This window comes from Vigna unguiculata, chromosome 5 (genome assembly GCF_037176805.1).
Source record: "Vigna unguiculata cultivar grain cowpea cultivar isolate G323 ecotype 2 chromosome 5, ASM3717680v1, whole genome shotgun sequence".
NCBI classification, from domain to species: domain Eukaryota; kingdom Viridiplantae; phylum Streptophyta; class Magnoliopsida; order Fabales; family Fabaceae; genus Vigna; species Vigna unguiculata.
In genome coordinates this window covers 53,077,610-53,086,410 of record NC_140796.1, presented here as the reverse complement: position 1 = coordinate 53,086,410, position 8,801 = coordinate 53,077,610, and the positions used below count along the sequence as shown (strand labels likewise).

General features: G+C 34.6%; 1 long non-coding RNA gene across 1 annotated transcript; it reads left to right on the top strand.

The window, feature by feature from the left end:
• The first annotated feature begins 2,720 nt into the window (after positions 1-2,720).
• LOC114184782 (uncharacterized) lies at positions 2,721-3,506 on the top strand. Its single transcript, XR_014994948.1, has 3 exons — positions 2,721-2,856; positions 2,927-3,109; positions 3,200-3,506. It is a non-coding gene; the product is annotated as an uncharacterized LOC114184782 (long non-coding RNA).
• The last annotated feature ends 5,295 nt before the right edge of the window (positions 3,507-8,801 follow it).

Here is an 8,801-nt window from a genome sequence, read left to right as displayed (position 1 = left end):
ACGGTGGTGCGAGGAGGTTGATTTGTTTCATTGTGAGCGTGCGATGCAAGTGTGTTTCTTTGTGGGTTGTTGGCAAGGTGAAAGGAGGAAGTTGTGGTAGTTGATAGTGTGGTTGACGTGCATTCAGTAGTGGTTTGTCATTGCTCGATGAGGTCTGATTGTGGTTCAAATTGGAGGAGATGAGGGGTGCGATTGTGCCTTCCTGTGGTGTGTGTTATTCTATTGTATTTTGTGAACAAATGGAATGCAATGTAGGGTTTTTATTTTCTTTCTTTATTTACTCATGGTTATGGGTTGACGAGCTAACTCGACCGTCCTATAACTTGACGGGTTAGACAAACCAGGTCATGTTGAGAAAATACAACTCGAATTGCTTGATTGTAATTGAACTACCTGTTGGCCCGTCGAGTCCAACTCATTTTGGTACATTTACTTAAATAGCATATCACTTCAACTCCATAATACCACTATAGTTATTTCTAAAATATCATAATACATTTCAATGCGGTGCTCTATCCATTAATACATCTATCATACATTATTAGACTATATGACTCTACATCAACATTCTCAACCCACTCATTCAATTCAACTCACGTCATTAAATATAAGCATTAAAATAACTAAATATTCACTTTAAATAACCAACCATCACTAAAATAACCAAGTCAAACAAAATGTCAAAATATTAATAAAGGAATGACACTTGAGTAATACTTACTTATTTCACCAAAATCTTTTTTGAAGAATAACAAGACACTTAAAAGTTGACTTGAGTTATCAATTGAATAAGATATATCATTTAACTTATTAATATTCAATTGACACTTCATTCTCGATAACTACTAAGTTTACACATCTTATCTTACCATATAACTTTAATAATTTACATATTTTTCCGTCAAGAATAACGTATCATCACGCATTCAAACTATTTTAAATCATTAATTACCTTTTGAAAATACATTTATAAAGGGTTAAATTATGTTATTAACATATAAGAAATATTGTTTGAGTAAAGAATGACATTATTAAATAAAAAAAAATACAATATGTGACATTATTCTTGCTTAAACGTTACTTGAGTGTCATTCCAAATATATATATATATATATATATATATATATATATATATATATATATATATATATATATTACTTTAATGGTCATAAATTGCCTAAACAACTATACTCTAAGAGGAAAAATACTTGATTCTTTCTCTTACTCCCTCATCCTACACCAATATTTCATGATTTAAATGTTAACACTTGACCAACATATAAGCACTTGAACAATTTTTTTTTAACACAATTAATTATTTGCTAGTTTCATGTACCTAAAGCAACAAACTAATATCCTAAACAAAATAAATAGGTATAAAAGAAATACAAAACAAACTTAATTTTAAATTAAACCTCAACAAATTTGACTCAAAATAGGTCATTTCCATTTCTTATCCAAACCAAACCTCTTTTTAATCCAAATTGACTTCCAATTTTCATAATAATCATTAAACATGTAAATCACATGCCTATTTTTAGATTTCCAAATCAAATATCAATAACAATCATAATTTATAAATTTCAGCGCATATAAAATATAACTACATCTCTATCAATTTAACATCCTTCAAATAATCAAATCTTAAAATTTTAAACTCTAATTATACAATTAAGCTTAACTTTCAACAATTTCAACAACAACAAAAAAAATATATCCAACTTCAAAATCTCTAATTTTTTCAAGCTCGTGTAATTGCCAAACATAATGATGTTTTATATTTGTTTCCTTATGAGACAATAACTTGATTATTCAAAGAGTTTTTCCTTAAGAATTACAGATAACTACCAAGAAGACAAACATAAAACAAACATACCATTTTTTTTAATTTATTAAATAAATACTATATCATCAATATTAATATAAACATTTACTATAATTAATAAAAGCACTATATTTTAATCATATTATTGATATAACGGTATCTTGTATTAAGAAATTTCAATGATGTTTAGAGGACTAATAATTAACTACATTATACAATTAAAATACAATAATAACATATCAAGAAAATATATTTTTTATATATTTGCCTAAAAATTTATACATGTAATAAATACTCTATTAAATTTAATTAAAGCTTAATAAATGAATTATATTTAATTTCAATTAAATATAATTATATATATTAAATTTAACATATACACTCATTAATAATATTATAAAAAAAGTTAATATATTCTTTTGAAAATTCAAATATTTAATAATATTATAAAAATTAATTATATGATACATATATTAATTGAATAAATTATAGTACAGGATAAGGATAAAATTTATTTATTTATATATCTATAAAAATAGAACAAAAAACCTTTTTCATCAAATACAATTATTTTTCATATATAAGAATCATAAATCTTGATAATTGTAATTTTTAGGGTTAATTATGTTTTTAGTCCCTCAACTATTATCATTTTTTGGAAATGGTCCCTCCCGCAAACGTTAAACCATTTTGGTCCTCATGAATTTGAAAGTACTGATTTTAGTCCCTAATTTGTGAACGGCGTTAAGTCTGTGAGTGCATGGCAAACGGCGTTCCAAGTAGACTCCTCATGTTGCAACACGTGGTTATTCAGATTGAGACACGTGTTGACACGTGTTAAATGACATTTTTTTTTCTATTAAAAATTAATTAAATTAATATTATATAACATATTAGATGCAAGATTTTAACATGTGCGTTTCATTTTCGAGGGTGGAGAGGGAAGGTCTGTCCAAGCATTGAAGAGAAAGATTGTGGAAGAGAGATCCTGAGGTTCTAATGTGAAGGAACAGAATTAAAATCAACATAAGGTAGGTTGATTTGAGTATTTGGGATTTTTGTGTCCACCACGCCAAATTTGGGATTTTTTTTCTGTTTTAGGGTTTATAAATGAAGAGGAGTGGTGGGTCGAAGAGTGTTCCGTCGTCATCTTCCGCTTCTGCGCATGTCGGATCTTCTCAGTTTGGAAGAAAAGTTTGTGGTTGTGGCGACCAATTACTGCTTCTTAAAGCAACTACTGCAAAGAATAATGGCAGATTTTTCTTCCGGTGTCGAAATTGGGCAGTACGTCTTTTTTTTTTTTTGGTTTTCAGATTCGTTAATTTTTTTTGGGGTTGTGGCAATCATGAACAAATTTGATACTTTGTATTGTAGAGTGAATCAAATTGTAACTACTTTCGATGGGCTGATGCGATGGAAGCTGAATTGGAAGGGAAGCGTGAGATTGAAGAAGGAGAGAATGAAAATTTAAGTTACAGTGACACAATGATACTACAGTTGGTGCAAAAGAATGCGAAACTAAAGAAGAAGTTATTGGCAGAGAGAAAATTGGGAGAAATAAAGCTGTTTTTTTTTATTTTGTCTTGGGCTTTTACTGTCATACTTTGTGTTTTATTTCTGTTGAAGTCAAATTGTAAGGATTAAGTTGTTAAGCAGTTGGTGATTTGTTAACTGTTATGAATTGCAGAATGTTGAATTTAAGTTCGTGTTATGAAGTGCAGAATCTTGAATTTTGAATTTAAGTTTGTTAATGAAATGTAAGTTTATTCACTGGTACCACCAATAAATAGTTAATGCCATTGTGAATTGGTAGTAATAAATTTCGTTCATTTGGACTGAATTGGTGAACGAATAATCAAAATTAATATCCTGCCCATGAAAATTTATAACCTGTTCATGAAATTTTTTTATGGAATCAATCAAAATTCTATACATATCAAACATCAACCTGGCCATGACAATTTTAATCACGCATGATGAAGGAAGTTGTAATCAATCATCAACAAATGTAATGAAGCATAAGGACCCAAAACAGTGGGCCAACTGTGATATATAACAACACATCAAAATAAGTAGCATCTTATACAATATTCAAAATAGTGGTGCAAGTGGTCCAAGTGATCTGTTTCGGTCTCCTAAAGCTAAAACAACAACAGCTGGAAAGTTCATCACAGCTAACAACAAAAAATACTTTTAAATCAAAATGTCCATGTGAACACCACTATATAACACCACTCCCAATATTGTTCACATGGGTTGTCCAGTTGGTGGGTTGCTTGAACTTGCTTGTGAACCTAAATTAGGTGCGCCGCTAGGGTCCTTGGATGACCTTCCTCCCTTCCTATTAGCTGTCCTTCTTGTGATGGTAACAGATCTTAAGCTCGTCTTTCTCCTGGATGAATTTGCAGTGGTAGTTGCAGTGGTAGTTGCAGTGGCAGCTGTTGCAGGCTTCTTCTTCTTCTTCTGTTTTCCCTGCCAATAACATCAGTAATTAGCTCCAAGTTTGTAAATATATGACATGATTTCATTATAATAAACAGTATTCACCTTGTTGGTTTTTCCCTGCTTGCAGCTTCTGATGTTGTGATCAAATTGGCCGCAGTTACTACACTTCATTCTAAGATGCTTCTTCCCCAACCTAGAGTGACTGACATCCTCATCAGGTTCTCTCCTTCTTAATTTTCGTGGCCTTCCAGGAGGAGTCTTAAATATTGGGGGTAGGATTTGTGGTGCATCAGTTTTAGGCCATAGTTGTTGGCCATTAATGGGTGAAATTTGAGATCCATAACAAGCTTGGTAAGCCTCCCTTTTGTAATATGCATGGACGAAATCAGACGGTTGTTCTACTCTATAATTGATTGCAGCCACGACATGTCTACATGGTGTGCCAACTAAGTCCCAAAAATAACATGTGCAAGTGTGGTTTGTGAGATCAACGATGAATTTCTCCATTGTGAATCCTTGTGTCACTTCAAACTTACCATCTCCAGTCCAAATAGCAAACCAATTTCCACTTTTCTCTATTTCCCTATCTAGCCTTTTGTTTGGTTTAGGCATGACAACACCCGTATATGCATTTAATTTTTCTCGCAAATGTGCAAACCTACTCATCAAGTAAGTCCTAATCCACTCCATCATTGTTATAATTGGTTTATCCCTAGCTAGCAATATAGTGCTATTAAATGACTCTGACAAATTGTTCATGAGGACATCACACCTAGAATATGCACTAAATGCATGCTTACACCAACACTTACGTGGAATTGCATATAACCATTCAGCAGCTTCTTGATTGACCTTCTTTAGCTCTTCCATATTAGCCTCCCAACCTTGATAGTATGTGGCTTTAGCAGCTGCCGTCATGAGATTCCTAATGATTATACCACCACCAAATCTCTTCTTGTAGTTGCTGTACAAATGCCTTAGACAGAAACGGTGTTCCACTCCATGCAATAGCTCATCAAATACTTGCATCAGGCCCTGTAAAATGTACATATAAAATAACTCAATAACAAATATTGTTTAATTGTTCACAATTAAGTACACGGATTTTGTTTTACCTTTTGCTGATCTGAAATAAAAACCCATCGATTGCTCAGAGAAGATAGAATGAACATTCCGCCTAGGCATAACCTGCATTTGGGTAATAGAGTTGGAAGAACGAAATAGAGTTGGAATAGAGTTGGAAGAACGAAAGTACAAAGGAAAGAAGGTTAGACTTTTTAAAACATAACGTTTACTCAAGAATAGCACACAAAAGAGAAGAAAAACCTTTCCACAACACGAAAGAAACGAAAGAAAAGAAAAAGAACGAACAAATCAAGATTCAAGGTGAGAAGCAAAGAACTTACCGTTTCTTCCCTCAGACGCCTCTAACCGGAGAGAAATACAGACTTACGTCCTTCAATGGTTTGGTGAGCGTTGAGCGACGGAGAGCGACGGAGAGCGATGAGACGACGACGGAGAGCGACGAGACGACGAGACGACGACGGAGAACGCCTCTAACCTAACGTTAATCTCTGATAAACGCTCCTTTCCTTTACGAATACGAATTCTGATGGCGCATCATTTTATAATTAAGTTATGGTTTTAAATGTAAAAATTATAAGTTTTGTAAAATTATTATTATTATTATACCTGTAATAACATCCTTCAAATAATCAAATCTTAAAATTTTAAACTCTAATTATACAAACATACCATTATTTATTTTAATTTATTAAATGAATACTATATCATCAATTTTAATAGGGTTAATTATGTTTTTAGTCCCTCAACTATTATCATTTTTTGGAAATGGTCCCTCCCGCAAACGTTAAACCATTTTGGTCCTCATGAATTTGAAACTACTGATTTTAGTCCCTAATTTGTGAACGGCGTTAAGTCTGTGAGTGCGTGGCAAACGGCGTTCCAAGTAGACTCCTCATGTTGCAACACGTGGTTATTCAGATTGAGACACGTGTTGACACGTGTTAAATGGCATTTTTTTTCTGTTAAAAATTAATTAAATTAATATTATATAACATATTAAATGCAAGATTTTAACATCTGCGTTATGTCTTCCATCAGCAGTAAAAAGTTAGGTCATGAGTGTTAAGTGAATACGGTGGAAGTTCATCTTTTTCTCGCGGTGAAAGTTGAAAACGAAAGGTGTGCGAGTAATTGTGGAGGGTGTGCGAGTAATAGTGGAGGGTGTGTGCGTGGTGTGTCATTGAGTTTGTCGGCGACGTTGTTCGACCATCATCAGCTGGAAATAGAGGTAAGTGTTTTTGCTTTCGTTTCTTATTCTTCATTTAGGGTTTTGGTGGTTTTGATTTGGGGGAAAATTTTTTGGGTGTTTCCATTTTCGTGCGGGTCTGTCATTGTAGTTTCTGGTTTTCATTCTGATGGGTTTAGGGTTCTGTATTTGGTTGTTGCACAGATGGGTTTTTCAGTCGTCTTCCATCACATGGGGAAGTTTGAAAGATTCAGGGGAAGGATGTTGCGTTATGAAGGTGGAGAGGAACATGTAGTGCGTGGACTGGATCCAGACATGTGGTCCTACTTCGAAGCGTTGGGTATTCTGAAGAAGGATTTTAAGTACGATGGAGAACTTTATATGTGGTGGAAGCCTAAGAAAGGGAGAATGGATAGAGATCTAAGGCCATTATGTGAAGATAGGCATGCTTTGGAGTTGGCCGAATACGCAGAGAAGAGAAACGAGGAGGTTGAGATCTATGTGGATCATGTGGTAAGTTCTGCTCAAGTTATTGAACTTGTTGAAGGAGTGAATGGTGATGGGGTAAATGAAGAACCTTCAAATGTTGTTGTTAATGGAGTTGAGGTAAAGGAATCAGAAGGAACTGTTGTTGTTAATGGTGGGTGGGTAAATGATGAAGAGGAAAATGTTGCTGTCAATGTGGATATGGAAACTGAAGAACAGGCAAAGGGTGATGTTGCGAATGTGGATATGGAAAATGAAGAAGAGGCAAAGGGTGATGTTGACGCTGTGAATGCAGGTGGGGTAAATGAAACAAGGGGGATGCTGATGGTTTTGAAGAGGTGGAAAATACAGCAGACATGGGTAATGCTGATCCTGAATCTGGTGATGAATCTGGTGTTCTTTCAGGGGATGAGGAACGTCATGAATTGGACGAGAGTGAGGATGAGAGACACAGAGATGATGATGATTGTTTTGGGATGCAAAGTACTCCACGGAGGAATTTTACTCACGTTTTGGACAGGTGGAAAAAATTCAAACAAGACTGGAAAAATAAAAAGAAGTCAAGGAAGGAAACAATTGGTACTGCTGAGGCAAATCAAAGTGAAGGTGTAGGTACTTCTACCACACAACAAAGTGCTGATAATCATGAAATAGATGCCAATTACAGCACTGATGAGTTAGATAGTGATGTGGATATTGGTGATGGAGAGGGTGGGAGGAAATACCCATTATTTAGGGGCGAAGAGATGTGCAAGGAATTCAAATTCAGACTTGGGATGGAGTTCTGTTCCTTGAAACAGTTCAAGCAAGCTCTGATGGAGCATTCTGTGTTGAATGGCAAAGAGGTTAAATTTATCAAGAATGATGATGTTCGAGTAAGGGCAATTTGCAAGAGGAAGTGTGGATTTCTTATTTTATGCAGCAAGGTTGGAGGAAGTCAGACTTTTCGGGTGAAGACCTTGTTTGAAAACCATAACTGTGGCAGAGTTTTTGTTAACAAGAATGCAAACAAGGAATGGGTTTCCAAAATTGTAGTTGACAAGTTTAGGAATGTTGGGAGAATGACAGCCAATGAAATCATAGATGATGTTCGAAGATCATACAGCGTTGGTATAACCCCTTGGAGGGCTTGTAGAGCAAAAGAGATTGCAATGGACATTCTTGAAGGAGATGGGCAAAAGCAATACAGTTTGCTTTATGATTATGCTGCAGAATTGAGGAGAGTGTCCATTGAAACAACTGTGAAGATTAAAATTAATCAACCTCAGCCCACATTGCAGCCACGGTTTGGGTCATTCTATTTGTGTTTGGATGGGTGCAAGAAAGGGTTCGTCAATGGTTGTAGACCATTTATAGGTGTAGATGGATGTCACCTTAAGACTAGCTATGGAGGCCAATTATTAGTTGCTGTGGCAAGGGATCCAAATAACCAGTATTTTCCACTGGCATTTGGTGTTGTGGAGAATGAGTGCAAAGAGACTTGGAGGTGGTTCCTAACATTATTGTTGGAGGACATTGGAGATATCCAGACCAATCGATGGGTTTTTATTTCAGATCAGCAAAAGCTAAAACAAAATCCGTGTACTTAATTGTTGAACAATTAAACAATATTTGTTATTGAGTTATTTTATATGTACATTTTACAGGGCCTGATGCAAGTATTTGATGAGCTATTGCATGGAGTGGAACACCGTTTCTGTCTAAGGCATTTGTACAGCAACTACAAGAAGAGATTTGGTGGTGGTATAATCATTAGGAATCTCATGATGGCAG